Raw genomic sequence first — 16,983 nt, 5'->3', positions numbered from 1 at the left:
AACATTTCAAACAACATTTTAGAACAAATTTTCATTTTTGGGTGAACTCTGCTACACTTCATTGTCAAAACAAATCATACTTAAGAGCACCTCTCGAAATGCATGTTCACAAATTGTAAACACTGATACTGCTAAAAACACTGTATCATTATCCATACACATGCTTCGTGTTTGTGTAGTAGTCTATAAACAGAACAGATTGCCATTCATTTACTTGCATGCAGACAGACTACATATTCATGTACGGTAATTAAATTGCACCCTTTTGCAGTTTAATAATTAAATATTGCGATTTCACAGCCCTACTTTATCACAAATGTGTCACACTATACAGTACACATGGATGTACCACCACACACACAAACACATCATGCACAAGCACTACTGATGAAAAGCCAGGAAATGTCGTTCAATTCATAATTTTCTTTTTCAGCTAGTTTTTTTCCAGTTAGTGGGTGAATTAACATGTTTGGATAATAGAGGTCAATTAATAGAATAATACACATCATAAGAGGGGTTTTACTGCTTTTACTGACCTTAAAAACACACACACATAAACATGCACACACAGTTTGGTCTCCATTGATTCAACAACTCCATCACAGCTCTGTTCTGAGTGTTTTTCAGTTGGGAAAGGGACAGAGAAAGAAAGTCATTTTCAAGCTATTGCAATGATTCTTTTAAGAATATCTGGAAATGATATTGTTTTAATTTTTTTTTCTGTTCATTTTTTTAAATATATATATATATACTGTTTTCTGTGTTCATTTTTCCATGGAGAGGGGGATAGTAAATAGAGTGCCAAATCCTCTTCCAAAACCTCCGCCTTTGCCTTCAGTGTAATCGACCTTGAGAGGCTAACGAAGCTTAACGGAAGCCAAACAAAAAGTGAATTCTTTAAAATGAATTATGAAACCACTTGTCAGAATCACGAGTCTTCCAAATGCTATGTACAGCTGCTCAAGTGGATGTTACAGCCACATCTAAGAAACTGACGTGGGTGGTATAGACTAGTAGTGAATAACGATCTTGGCAGGTAACCAAAAAGGTTGCAGGTTCGAATCCTTGAGCAAGGCACTTAACCCCAAGGTTGCTCCAGGAGGAATTTCCCTGAAATAAGTGATATGATAGGTGTGGGTGAGAAACAGATCAATATTTAAGTCCTTTTTTATATCAATATAACAGCACTCATTAGCACTCTTCTCTCCTAAGAGTTCTTCTGCTTTTGTTTTTTTGCTATTTTCATTCTTCTTGCATATCAACACCTACTGGGCAGAGAGGAGAATTTATAGTAAAATAGGACCTAAATAATGACCTGTTTTTCACCCACACCTATCATATAACTTCTGAAGACATGGATTAAAACCACTGGAGTCATATTGATTACTTTTATGCTGCCTTTATGTGCTTTTTGGACATGGGGGGGGGGGGGGGTTGAGGGTGCATACAGGTTAAGTCTCCTGTGTGTTCGTGTTATTGGGGGGGGGGGGGGTAATGGGGTGGCCAGGCTTTGGTCCATAGTGGCCACGGCCACAACCTTGCTCTGCCACTGCCTGCTTGACGAGTTGACTGGCAGTATCATCATTTGTACACAGTCTAAGGGGTGATAAGAAAGAATTGTGTAAAAAATAATAATATTAACAGTTAAAACATGTTATCATTTGGAACAATGCTGATTACATGCCACTGCCAGGCATTCTCTATTAACTTGTGTTAAGTACATTTTTATTTAAAATAACTGCATAATGCACATATACAATGACTGTTGTAACAGATGCTGTCAATTGGAACAATACTGATTGTATATTATTGCATGTATATTTGATCAAAACATGTTACTTATTAAACGTGACAGAATTTAAATGTTCAAAGACTCAATATAATGCAAGCAATGACACACAGATCTCATCTAACAAAACCCATCTTCAGTCTGACCCGTTATTATATACAGATCAGCCACAACCTGCCTAATATTGTGTAGGTCCCCCTTGTGCAGCCAAAGCAGCACCAACACGCATCTCAGAATAGCATTCTGAGATGCTATTCTTCTCAACACAATTGTACAGAGCGGTTATCTGAGTTACTGTAGACTTTGTCAGTTCGAACCAGTCTGGCCATTTTCTGTTGTTCTCTCTCATCAACAAGGTGTTTCCATCTACAGAACTGCCGCTCGCTGGATGTTTTTTGTTTTTGGCACCATTCAGAATAAATTCTAGAGACTGTTGTGTGTGAAAATCCCAGAAGATCAGCAGTTACAGAAATACTCAAACCAGCCCGTCTGGCACCAACAATCATCAATGCGATTATCTAATCAGCCAATCACGTGGCAGCAGTGCAGTGCATATAATCAGGCAGATACAGGTCAGGAGCTTCAGTTAAAGTTCACATCAACCATCAGAATAGGGAAAAAATGTGATCTCAGTGATTTGGACCGTGGCATGATTGTTGGTGCCAGATGGGCTGGTTTGATTATTTCTGTAACTTCTGTAACGCCGGCATGAGTGGGACCTACACAATATTAGGGAGGTGGTTTTAATGATGTGGCTGATCAGTGTACTTTAATACTTGCCAATGAGAGCACAGCTGATAACAACTTTTTATATTGCACAGAAATATGATTTTGTGGGGTATACAAAGGCATTTTGATACAAAGACAAATGTTGTTATTGCATTGTTATTCATATTTGGTGGGAAAAACACACAGATCTGTAAGGTTGTTTGTTAAAAAAGGTGATACGAAGGAAAATATGCTGCAATTAGGGATGCTACGATCGGGATTTTTACAGCCGATACGATCACCGATCTTCTTGTCACCTGATCAGCCGATACTAATACCGATAATTTCACCTTTTATCAGGATCTCTGTCATAAATGGCAATAAATAAGCTTTCTGCACACAGGGGTTTGGTGGAATGTGAGTTGCAAGGTGCAGTGCGAAAGTTGCACAAGCGCGAGGCAAAAGTTGCACGCCGCGGGGCGAGTGCAAGACAAAAGTGCAAGCGCGAACATTAGTCTGTGTTCCACGACTGCTACCGGCTCCTTGAATAACGTATAACATGCGAGTAAGGGCAGCCGGTGGAGTTTCTGGTGACCCCACAGGGAGTTGGTGCCCTACGCAGACTGTATAATATGCGTATAGGGAGTGGCGGTACTGGTTTCTGGACTCTACAGGTGCTACTATTGTTAATGCCATTTAATCGGGAGATATTTAATAAAGATGTTTGAATTGCACCACATATTGCCCATTGCACACCCATTGCAGCGTGTGAAATACCACATTAACAGTAACCTACAGTACATAAACTTTTCATATTCGCCATACCTCTCCCATTGCATCGTTCTTAACTGCTGAATCAAGTTTGTTGTCTTACAACACTATGCCAGAATTCCCCACACTCAGAGATGTCAGTAATGACATAGCTGCTGAAGTCTTAAAGGAGCCACGCATCTTTTGCGTCATGAGCAATCCGTTTATGCGATCAGCCAAATTACCAATCACCAGTCGAGTCATAGGACGTGAATATCGTCCGATACTGATCGGTGGCCAATCAATCGGAGCATTCCTAGCTGTGATATATGTTATATTATAAATGTAAGAGAACACATGCTAGATTAAATGCAAAGGCAAAAACTGCAGCAATAGTGAATACACTATGAAGACAATCCACATAAGATCATAGAGTTTTTTTTTTTTAAAGGGGATGCAAGGCAGTGATGCAGCAATATCATTTACATGTAAAAATCTTTTTCAGTTCTAAGGCATTTAATGCAAATGAAATGCATACTGCTGATTCAGGATTTCTTCCTCAAGACCCTTCAGGGTTTAATGTCGGTGGCACCTGTTGTGCTGGTTTTGGTAACTTCCACAGCTCCTAACACGTGGTCCAAACCTCATGTTTTATTGGTCAGGGCATTTCATCGGCCGGTCGAAGAAATTATTTTTTTTTTGACACACTCACTGTAAAAAGAAAGGGTCGTTTTGTCGGCGCGCGATTCAGAGCTACTGTTCGCTCCGGGTGAGAATGGCTCGTTAGGAATCCATTGTTTTGATTCAAAATGTTAATAGTGGCGATATATCATGACGAAGATTCGCCTTTGGTGTGCACAGGCCTTAAGGCTTCAGAAGTCATATGGACAACTTAAATGGCTTTTCTTGTCCTTTTTAGAGCTTCACAACCCCTGGCCACAATATGGACACTATGGAAAAGACCAACTCAGACTTTCCATATTTCAGTTTAACACATTCCATAATTCTAAAGTCGCCAGGAATCTGTGATTTTTGTGTATGTGTGAATTGTTGGTTCAAATTTGTATTCTAAATTTAGGAAAAAAGTGCAAACTCATTGACAAACTATGATTTCTGTGTGATAACGTACACACACAGGTTTTACACACAAATACGTGGGAACAGATGGTTAGTGAATGAGACCTAACGGCAATCAACACTGTGCATTGCCACTGCGTCACTTACAGTGTTTCTTTTATTAAAAGCATGGAAATGCTAAGATCGGTCTGCTGATTACTGCATGGCACTGGGAGGTAAGGACAGGAGACTTCCTCCATTAAGTGGTTAGTTTAATCCACTTATGGACGGCAAGCCATTGATAAGCCCAAGTCAGCTGAACATTCAAAACAACAGAAAGGAAACCCCCAAAGGAATAAGACCTTAATTAACCTTGAACCAGTGTGAGGTAGGTACTGTACACACCCACTGACCCCGATTAAAGAAGCAGTTCGACTTTCAGAGATATCATAGGGTGACTGCATATGATTATATGCTGCTTACTACATAGGATTTACTGTATAGTATCTATAATGTTAAAGGGTACGTATAATGAAAAACAGGATTTCCCTTTATAAATAAAAGAGTTTGAAGTACTGTGTAAACAAACTAACGTTCACAACACAAAGCAGTTTTGCCAAACATGTTAGCCAATCATAATAGGTCATTTATATACAGAAGTCTTCAAAACAACCTGTTCAATTCTAAGATTCAAACAAAGAGTGGAAAATGACCATTTATAATCTAAAGGATAAACTACAGTATGTTTAATGGCAAATGTGCACACACACACAGAGACCTCATAATTGATGTCCATACAGGTGAGATCCCTTTAATATTGGTCACCTCTGATTTTGATCAAACTCTGATGAGATAAAGAAAATCCAATCAGTCCACTTCTAACAAAATAGCATCTCTAGACAGTGCATCTATAATTACTTTATTTCTAGCTCATGGGATATTCATAAAACAACCTTAGGAATCATTATAGATGGGTTATTCATGTTCTCCATGTCCTGTCTGTGTTTATATACAGGGAGCTTTTGTCATGTGAAGAGCTCTGGAAGCCCAGATAGCTGTTGTAATAATTGTCAAATAATGAAATGCCTCAACACAGAAAATTGCTAGCACTATTATTATTATAAAAAAAAAAAAAATGGATTGATTGTCAAACATAACACAGAACAAAGCAAAATATACATGCGCAGAGTCAACCATTACCCCCATAATCCCCATTAATTCCCTATCCCCCTCCGAATCCTCAACCCCCAACAAAAATTCCCATGGTCCAAGCCTGAGTATACACATATAAACATGAATGGCCCTCACGAGAGCCTTCCAGAAAGGTCATGTATTTGTCCCATTTCTTACCATATGCATCTAATCTGCCAAGCTGTTTGTATGACATCTTTTCGAATGCCGCCAACCTGCCCAATTCGGTGAACCATTCTTGAAATAAGGGAGCGCCAACTGACTTCCATCCTCTAAGAATTATTTGTCTGTCAATCATTACACTAGTTTGGACCCAGCTTTTTGTATATTTGTCACCTACTTTAATAACTGCCCCATCACCCAATATACATAGCCTGGGGCAGAATGAAATTTGAGTATCTAAAACCTCATAGATAAAACTGAGACCTAGAAATCCCAAATTGCTATGTTATATCTTCATCCGCTAGGAGACAAGGTCCAGTGCCATCGCCCAGCGTGGCAGAGGACCAAATGGCGGCGTGGTCGGAAACCGGAGGTTTTTTTTCTCTCTCTCTCTTTGTCTCTCCTGCCCTCTTTTCCTCTCCCCTCCCCTCCCCTCATCCTACCCAGGTACCCAGGAGGTGGGTAGAACCAGCCAGCAAGGACATGGCTGAAGGGGCAACTCCTCCCCTCCGGAGCTTTCCCCGGCCTGAATCGGGCGGAATTCATTTTTATAACATTGACCTTATCAGCCATAGACAAAAGTAGTGAAGCCCACCTATCAACATCACACAAGATGTTTTTCATTAATGGGTCATAATTTACTCATAGTAAATCTCTCAAATTTGCTGGAAATAAAATGCCTAAATACCTAATGCCTTGCTTGGGCCATTGAATTGCACCAGGTTAGAAAGCTGTGGTAGGTCAATATGCTGTCAGAGCAAGAGCTTCCGATTTAGACCAATTCACCCTGTATCCTGAAAATTTAGAGAAAAAATAATAATTCTCATCAGCTCCTCATGCACCTCCAGGAAGAAAGGGACCTGTGCGGGGCATGGCCGTGAGTGGCGCTCTGGGCACAGGAAGCAATTATCGAGGTTCAAGGTTCAGGGGAGAGTGGAGGATTCCACTCCAGCCCGACACTTGCAGCCGCCCGGGCAAGCACGGCCTGCGACTGGGTGACCATACCCGAAGGTGAAAGCCCAGCCGAGTCCTCAGCATCAGACTGGACGAGCCCGCTCTCCGATGCTGCGATTGACAGCTCATCCTCTTCGCGAGCCCCGAATGAGTATGCGAACTCACCCTGAGACGAGCTGGCAGTCTCATCCCAGAACTCGATGGGCACATGAGCGTGCTGGGGAATGGGAGGTCCGTGGGGGGTTTCCTGGTGGAGCTGCTCACATTAAGGTCCCCAAATCGCCCCCAGTGCTAACCGACGTGGCCTCATACCCGTAGGTAGAAGGACCAAGCGGGGAGCCATTGGGGTGGCTTTCCCTCTTACAAAAGAAAGCTGCGACCGCAATGTTGCCATAGTCATGTTCTCGCAGTGAGGACATGACCCATCCACGAACGCTGTCTCCGCGTGGGCAGCGCCCAAATACATAAGGCAGCGATCGTGGCCGTCAGAAGCTGAGAGGTAACGACCGCAACCAGGAAATATACACAAACAGAAAGGCATCTTTAAAAAGACGCTCCCGTAAGTGCCACTCTTTTAGCTTTAGGAAAATATACTCTTTCAGAGGAAGAATATACTCTTTTAGTCTGCCGAAGTGCCCAGGGGCATTCTCTGCTCTCCACCAGTGCATAGAGGGAGAAGCCTCTGAAATGCGCCGTAAATCCAGCAGTTTGTAGATGAATGGATCGGCGGAGGAATTCAGCTCAGTGAAATACAACCGCTCCGCTCCGAAGAGAAAATCTGAATAAGTGGTTGCGAGCCAGCTCCTTTTATACCCGTATGTCCGGGAGAGTGGCATGCAAATTCCACTTGCCAATTCCCATTGGCCTTTTCTCAAAGATCAGAGGTGTTCGGGGCTCCCAAGAGTGACCCCTAGTGTCACTACATCGACATAACATAGAGTGAGTGACAGATAGGGAACCCCACTTGATCTATATGTATAAGAAATGTAATTACTCTGCTTAATCAATTAGCCAGAATTTTAGACAATATTTTTACATCTAACTGGATCAGGGAAATTGGATGATAACTTTTACATTAATTTGGGTCTTTACCTTTTTTAAGAATTAGACTGATCAGGGCTTGTGTCATGGTTGCCGTTAGTTCACCTTTCTTTAATGACTCTGTGTAAACTTCTAACAAAGAGGAGCCAGTTCTGTGACATAAAATCTAAAAAATTCTGTGGCAAAATCATCTGGCTCCAGTGCCTTACCTGTTATCAAGGCTTCAGTTACCACAACAAGCTCCTCCAAAGTAATATCTGAATCAAGAAAGTCTTTTTGATCATTTGTCAATTTAGGAAGTTCTAATGGCTCTACGAAGTTGCTAATATCCTTATCGGTAGACAAAGACGTGGAACTATAAAGATTGAAATAGAATTCTTTAAAGGCCTTATTAATATCTGTGGCAGAGGTAAATATATTGCCTCCAGAAGACTTCACTGAAGGAATGGTGGAAAAAAACAACTCTGTTTTATGTATCTGGCGAGTGGTTTCCCTGCCTTGTCTCCTGACACAAATGTCTGTCTTGCCCTGAATAAGCAAAACTCTACCTTTTGTGACAAAATAGTATTGTAACTATATTTTCAGAGTCAATTCTCTAAGACCACTGGATGACATTCAACGCTTCAGCTCTGTTTCAGCACTTTTAATTCTCTTTTCCAATTCCATGAATTCCTGTGCTTTGATCTTTTTAATGAATGAGGCATATTGTATGATCCGCACCCTAAGAACTGCCTTAAGCGCCACGCCCACAGAGGACACTGAGGACCAATTAGCCTCCACATAAACCTTAACTTCTGTCTTTAACATTTGTTGAAATGCTGGGTCCTGCAGAAGGGATGTATTAAAGCACCATCTATATGATTTTCTTTTCTCTATAAGCATGATCTAAAACTAAAATGTTCCCAATTGAGCAATCAGTGGCAAATGGAATAAGTGTGAAAAAAAAATTATTCTAGAGAAAATCTTATGAACTGATGAAAAAGGTGTAGTCCATCCATGATGGATTCAAAAGTCTCCAAATGTCTATAAGATCAAGATTTTTACACATCCTCTGTAGTGTCAAAATTATATAGACCACAATTCAACATTGATGTAACCATAAAATCCTTAATAAGCCACAGAACAGAAAAAAATGTGCTTCAACCTCACGCATAACAGTCCCAACTGGTGTCCATCCCCCAGATGCATGCACGTACACGAGACCCTCTGTGACACCATTGCTACGAGATTACTTCAGTCCAGTGTTTTTTTTAAACATACACCATGCAATTGAACTGCATGTGAAAGTTTTCAATGAAATAGGCCCCAGTAAATAACATCAAACTCACAAAAAGAACAAATAAACTCAACAATAAGCCAATAAAGGAAAAGTAAATAATTTTAAAAAGTAGATCAATAGAGATAGACAGTGGGCAACAATCCACATAACAAACCTCTCAGACTGCATCAGCAAAATTCACGATGTGTAGTTCCGATGATTCAGCGCTGGCAAAGCCACGCACTCACTCCATTAATTTAATGAAGGCAATAGCTTCTCGTGGGCATGTGAAAGTCTTACGTCCGTCCTTGGCATCAGTTCTCAGTTTAGCCTGGTAAAGCAAAGCAAAGCTCACATTCTGTGCGTTAATTGATTTCTTACACTCTTTTTGAATCTCTCCCGTTTCGCTTGTGTAGCACTGCCAAAGTCCGGAAAACCATAATGTTGTAATCCTGCCAGCACAACTTGCCTATATACCTTGCCGCACGTAAAACAAAGTCTCTGTCTGCCGACCGCAAGAATCTTGCCAGAATGCATCAGGGTATGTCACCACTCTGGGAAGCTGACCGAGAATTCTGTGCACACGTTCTATTTCCAGATGATGGCCCGCTTTGTCGAAAAAATTTGGAATAAGCCCGTCCAGACACTTTACCATATCTTGACCTTCCTTTCTCTCGGGGAATCCAAAGAAACAAACATTATTATGTCTGCTTCAATTTTCCATATCCACTCATTTTTCCCATACCTGATCCTTATCAGTTTTGGTGGCCGGTGGGTTAATCTGCAGCTCTTTTCCGGCTACTTCCAGAGACTCTATTCTCTTTTCAACCTCGTCCATTCTTGTGATCAGGGCGGAAAGGTTTGCCTCCATAGATGTGGTCACTCAACGTATTTCCGCGAGGCCCTCCATGTCAGTTGAGATTTTCTTTAGCGCTGCATAAATGTTTGCGATATCTTGACCTACATCCTGAGGCGCGCTGTCATTCCCAACCGGACTCCCGCCATCTTGCTCTTGAGAGGCGTCAGTGTGTGTGACTGTAAATGCTTTTTAATGTCCCCACAGGCCGACGATTTCAAATTCTTCGACATCCTACACTACACGCACAGTTTAACAATCAAAACTATATCAGTTCTCACCGATTAATGTTGATTGAAAGGATAATTGTAGCAAAGTGTAGCGGAGAACGCCACTAGGCTGCTTACACTCACATAGCATCACGTGACTCATCTGCACTATTTTTAATACATATTAATGCAAATAAATATAAACCTTTTTAACAGAACCTATACATATAACAACTATCAAAGCTACTGAACCCAACACAATAAAAAACATAATCTGTATTTAATGTAGCCTGGGTGGCATTTTCTTTTATCTTGCATAGTTTTGTTCATGATTTTCAAGTACAAGGGTATGCATCAAGTGCCATTATTTTTGTTGTTGATGTTGTGGCATGGGGGTGTGGTCATGTGTTTGTCTGCGGGAGAGGGAAAGCGGTAAGGCTTGTCACCTGGGCTGTAATTACTCTAACACCTGTCTCTCATTATAGTGATGGTGGAGGGAGACCTGATAAGGCATAAGGCTCTATAGTGAGAGAGTAGCAAGAGAGCTGGTGGCCAAATGACAGGCAGCAATAACTGCATAGTTTTATGAGAGACTGTTAAAAAGACCCTGTTTGAGTTGGCCACTGAGAGCCATGTTGTTGTTGTTTTTTTTTATTATTATTTATTTATTTTGTATCTGAGTGTGGAGAAAATAAATACTCACCTCAACTGTTCACTGTCTCCTGAATCCTCCATTGCCCACACACTTAAATCCTTCACAGATGTCAACAACAAAAGATACAGATAGTTTTCTATTTGCCCTTTTAAAAGTTGAGTAGCCTGTTTATTTATATGAGCCTATTATAATTATTATTCAGTTTATTTCCATATATCAAACATCATTCAAATATCAAACATCATTCAAACAGAACATAGATTACACAGGAGGAAAACTTTGTCCATAATTTGACTATTGGTCTTGGAGGTCCAAACTATTTACAGTGCAATGCCATATAAGCACAGGTAAAACCATGGCTCCTTATTACTGTGGTTAGGTCACTGTAGCTTGTCTTTCTAAAATAATTATATAATCAATTATAGTATTTGTTATGGAAAAAAGTAGCCTAAACACATGTAGAAACTTTAAATACAACTGACATGGTTGTAATAAAAAGTAGGTCTAATAGATCCTACCTTATAGATTATTTGGTCACACTTTATATTCGGTGTGTTTAACAACTATGCATTAACATTAAAATACATGGAATACAATGTATTTACTGAATAACTACATGTTGTTCTGCAAAATTCTCACAAGATTCACATTTGCTGCTTCTGAGGTTGAGGTATGGGTAGGTTTAGGAGTAGGGTTAGGGTTAGGGTTGGGGTTAGAGTTAGGGGTAAGGTTAACAGTGTAAAAACAAATGTAACTAAATGCAGGTACTTTAAATCTAAGTACAATGAAACAACACCTATGTAAATAATAAGTACATTGTATCAAATGCTTAAGTACATTGTAGTTAAAGACACCTAATATAGAGTGGGACCAATTATTTAATATGAAACTGTAAATTTTTGTCAAAATAACACAGTTACTGTTACTACTGTAAAATTGTGATGAATTTTAGTAAGGATGATGTGTAATTTGAAAAACCCTTTATTTTGGCACATAACAGTGTTGCTCTTTTCCTCCTCAGTGCTGTTTAGCATTTAGGGGCTGTCTACTGTTTGAAAGGTTTGACTTGCTCCAGAAATTTCTCACTAGAATTCAAACAGTTTGCATCAGTTTTGTTGTCTGCGGCATGATATAGAGGGACGTCTGCACGCCCGGTGGGTGTACACCTGTGAACAGAGCAGATTATTGGCGCAAATGGTTCCGTGATTGTTTACCCCAAATGTATGCGCAAACATCGCATTGCAGATGAGAAGCATATTTAGCACGTACAAAAAAGCCGAACTATAGAGATTATTACATTTGCCTCGATGGTCTGAAATATCGCTTGGGCGGCAACTGAAAATGTTTCAGTGGAGTAACAACTATGGCATTGTTTTTTCAGCGACCCTATCCGAACAGAAACCTAGCAAGTGTTACGATGTGTCAAGAATATTAATAAACCAAATTTCAGCAGCGGTGCTCATAATTTCCCTGCTGCTGAATGCGTGTAGGGGAAAAACTGATGTCACTGAGTGTTTAGCTAATATTTCAGTTTTTCTGACAGTAAGGAACCTGTTATAACATAGAGAAGTCAAATTCTGTGGTCATTTTTAGCACATCACATATTATGAAGACCAAACATTTAAAACTGCCCACTTTGTTACAAGCAGAGACTTGTAGGAATGGTTTTACTAATACTCCTTGAGACCATACACAATCATTTAAACACTACTGCATATCTAGAGCTGCAATGATACTTTATATCCCATCATTCCTTTAAGAGTTACATCATTAATGCAGAGGGAGAGAGAGAGCTTCACCACACATCAAATTTATTATTGGTGGCAGATTTTAAACATTTTTAACTCTTGACAGCTGTTTTTCTTAACCTGCGGTGATTTGGATCCCTCTGTACCAAATCAACCAAGACAGCCAAATAAATGTTGAGTTACTGTAAAGAACAAAGGTTAAGCATAAAATTTTCACAAACTTTCTTTTGATTTACATATGTAATACGAAGCCTAATCTAAACATGTGCGCTCCATCTAGAAACAGTAAGACTATTTTCAATAGAGCCTATATGCAACTAACGTTTACATCCCAGAGGCAAAAACTAATGCATCAGTAAGTTTTGCTGCTCATCAAGTGCATTCTTGCATTTATGACATTAAGGATAATGCAATAAGGAACCTTGGAATGAGTATTAGCTCCCTAAAATGCGATTGCACTAATGTGAAAATGACTGCCTCCCACCCTCAACCCACTTATCAGCTGGCCAATAAATAAAGCCAGAATTAAGACCATCCAACCGAAAATGTCCAACTGGAACTCTGCCATCTGACAGTCACATTGTTTTAAAGACAGTAATTCACATCTTACACACAATTCTCTTATTTCTCCTAATTACAAATAAATAAGATTAAAAGGGACTGCATTGCTTGCATAGTAAATAGATGAATGCCTGATTTCCTGAAATGATTTGAATCTGTGGCAATGTCATAAACAAGAACCATGCTTGCTGCTTTTACTAGATCTTATCAGTGTTGGGGAGTAAAAAAGTAGTGACATTAAAAATTTTTATTTAAAGAGTGCATTTTATTTTTATGCAAAAATGGGGAAAAAGTAATTACTTTTGAATTATATTCTATATGATAATGCTAATGGTGCAATTTTATTTTCTGTTTTGTAACACATGTGCTATCTTCCGTGCCATGGCTCACACTATTTTAACTAAATTTTTCAGTAGTATGTCAACAGTACAGCTGTTTTCTAAAGGATGTAGCTTTTACAGTAACAAAATACAAAGAATTTGCATTGTGGTGAGAAAAAATATTAGATTTGTGTTTTTAGTATTACACTATATTGAGCACATGCTTTATCAACATGATCACACGGGAAGTCGGCATGTTGTTTCCGAGAGTTCCCTACACTAGGATTGGCCACATTATGCCAGCTCACTGACTTCATTGTGTTTACCTTCCCTTGTGGCGCAACCAAAAGCGTGTTGCGTCAGCTGCGTGGGAGACCAGGATTCGGATCCTGCATAAAACCAGGAAGTAATTGCGCATGCATAAACAGTGAAAAGTGCGATTTGGAAGTTGCCTTTGTCCGTCTCTCAGTATATTTTTACTCCACTGATGGCTAGGTTTGGAGTTTGGGTTGGGGGGTTCAGTTTATAAAATATGCATATGAAATATGCATTGGCCTTCACTGTATTACAGCCTATATAGCTGAAAACAACTCGCTTAACAACTCGCTTTAGGTGCCCCTCCGTGGAAATTACAACCTGAAAAAAGAAGCACTCACAAACCCATATACCCAACAACACTTGGGGCACTCTTTTGTATTTCAGTAAGCGCAGACTGATTTTAGCTAGAAAAGTCAACCTACTGTTTCGGATTTCACTGTCTGACCAGTCTGGCTTTATACCTAGTGTAACTGAGCTAATAATAAAACAAAATCTTGTAAATTGTCCCCTCACTCTCGTATGTTGAATTGGAAAGTCTGATTCATTCTAATGAATCACTTTGTCCGGATGGTTGAAGTAAACAGACTGATTAAAAATGAGAAAAACGATTCACCAATTCCAGTCCCTGTGCGGCCTTTTAAGTATTTTTTTATATATATATTACCTTAACACTGTTGTTCATTACTGTGTTTCCGTCTCAGTTATATAAGTTAGGGTGTATTCAACTTCATATATATATATATATAGAGAGAGAGAGAGAGAGAGAGAGAGAGAGAGAGAGAGATAGTATATATATTTATACTCAATTTAAATGTATCTGTTCACATTTAATGCTCTCACCCTTTGTTCATTCAAAAACCCCTAATTGTTTTCATGCCTGAAAAACAGGGCTCTGCTCTGATAAATTATTTGATTAGATATATAGATATAAATAGTCCCTTTACATAAATGTTATGTAGTTAGCTACTTTTGATAGTAGTTTGTAGTGTAGCTAAATATTTCAAAAGAGAAGCATGACTTCAGTTGAACTACAGTACTTGAAATTGTGTATGGCTTGTAGCTTGGTAAACAACAGTTTGAAAACTGCTTATAATCCGGTTGGATATTACTGAAGTAGCTAACAAAGCATCACCAGTGTTTGTCTCCCATTAGTAGGCTGGAATTCAGCTAGGAGTAATAACATTTTCAGGCATTTACACTTAACATCAGTATCCATTTTACCTGACAATATGTTTTTGTAGCAAGGGCCTTGCATAACTCTTCAATAATACTGTCTGTACAACAGTCAATGATCTGATTACTTATACAAAACAACAACTTCTTACTCCATAGCGGTAAAGAGATCAATATCTTGACAGTTGTGCACTACGTAACGCCAAGGGCAATTTCTCCTCATTTCAATTCAGACATCTAAATTTAATTCTAGTTAATTAGCGTCAGTCATGCATAAGAGAATCCAAGTATCCAATATTACTGTAAAAACCAAAGACTCAGTCTTTAGCACACAGTAAAAACCAAAGACTCAGTCTTTAGCACACAGGTGCATGTGACAGATATTTAACCATATTATCGGATGGGCACTCACTTATGGGAGAGTTAAAAAGTCATTAACTTCCCTACTCTGCAATTCGCCTCAATAAAAGTTTAGCTGTCAGGAGACAGTAAAAAGCCAGGGAGAGCTGCTCTTGCCCATGCTTGACACAGCCCTAAGGAATGCCAAAAACCTCTTGCCAACCATCCAAATGAGGAAATGTCAAAAACACACACTCAATGGCTGAAACAGGAGAAATGTGCCTGAAAACAGGAGGCACTCGGGTATACTCAGGCGAGACAGAATGTCTCTTCCTTAATGTGTACACCAAACTGAATGCAATGACCTGTTCTGAGTAATCCAGACCGTGCATGAAAAATAATCCTCAAGTGCATTTCAAATTTAACAAATCTAGTCGATTACACACTTAAAATATTAAGGGAATATGTGGAAAGGTCAAAAACCTCAACAGAACTGAAAAATAAGAAATGCTATTTATTCAATAGCCCATTTGAAATTGCAAAAACATCTTATACAGTTATGGAGCATCAACAGTAGGTGTATTTTTTATTCAGATAAAATCAGTCTATACTGACCAAAATTTGAAACACGCCACCAGTGGCCAAAGCGAAAAGTTGTTGGGCATATAGGCATGTGTGAGCTCCATTTTACAGGTGTAATGTCCATGGAGGGGCTCTAAAAGCGAGTTGAGAAGCAAGTTGCTTTCAGCTCTACAGGTTGTAATACAATTAATATTAATCTTAATTAATAAGATAACAAGTATCTGTTGAGGTAGTTTATTCACTGAATTTACTGAATCAAGCACTGTCTGCAACAAACTTCAAACAAATCTTCAAGATGGATAGCTAATGAACATGAACAGATAGAGAGGAGAACATTTCAAACATGTGAGGTTTGACTCCCAATGGAATGTGTGAACTTTAGCTATTAAGTGAAAGATTCCTTGAGCAATCTGACACACATCAAGCATAAAGTTTTCAACAGATACTACATGTGTTGAGCTGAGGGATTTGTGTGAACCACAAGAAACGGAGTCCAGTCAGACATCCTCAAGCCTCAAGTCTGAAGGATTTCAAGAGCTGCTTTGATGTGTGCTGAAAATCGTCCCTTGCTGAGAAGTGAAAAAAAGAAGAAAAGAAATGATCGTGAACGACAACTTGGCAACTGAACTTTAGCTAAGACCTTGGGCAGGCTATATTCATAAAATGCTGGCATTCATTTCAGTCCTTCTCGGAACAGAAAACAACTTGTGAAATGTTAAACACCATTTTGCTCATTTGGCTAACACAGCAAATTACTGCAAAACGTCGATGCTAATGAATGTTTTGCCACAACAGTTTTAATTTAACTGCACTGTTAAACAAGCATGTGGCAAATTAAGCTATGTGCTTGTGTAACTTCCTTGATTCAAAGTTTTGAAGTCTGGAATGAGGAGGATCCAGAATGGTACTCACTAAACAAGTTAAAGTCCGAGACCTACAGCAAGAACTACCTGTAAGAGGCAGGGTATTATAAATGAACTAGGTTCATTCAGCTTGCATATGCATGAGAGAGAATAAACATCTTGTAAACTGGCAAACAATGATGTTGATGACAGAGAAATCCCTATCCACAAATAAGGAATCATAGTTTAATAAATTCATTTTAAATACACTACCAGTCAAAAGTTTGGACACACCAGACTGACTTTATGTTTCTCATTATCTTAAAACTAGGGCTGTCAATTTAACATGTTAATTTAGTGTGATTTATTATATTAAAAAAAATAACATACAAAAAAATATGATGAAATTAATCATGCCCCCAGACCATAAAATTATTCCTTTCATCTGAGCAATTCAAGCTTGAAGTATCA

The 16,983-nt window shown here is 39.2% G+C and overlaps 1 pseudogene; it reads right to left on the bottom strand.

Annotated features, from left to right (window-relative positions):
* The window catches only part of LOC127427207 (lipase maturation factor 1-like), a 62,686-nt pseudogene that overhangs the window by 32,536 nt on the left and 13,167 nt on the right, over window positions 1-16,983 (bottom strand).

The sequence above is a fragment of the Myxocyprinus asiaticus genome, chromosome 36, assembly GCF_019703515.2.
Source record: "Myxocyprinus asiaticus isolate MX2 ecotype Aquarium Trade chromosome 36, UBuf_Myxa_2, whole genome shotgun sequence".
NCBI classification, from domain to species: Eukaryota; Metazoa; Chordata; class Actinopteri; order Cypriniformes; family Catostomidae; genus Myxocyprinus; species Myxocyprinus asiaticus.
Note: the sequence above shows the minus strand (reverse complement) of the source record. Positions and strands in the feature narration are given on the sequence as shown.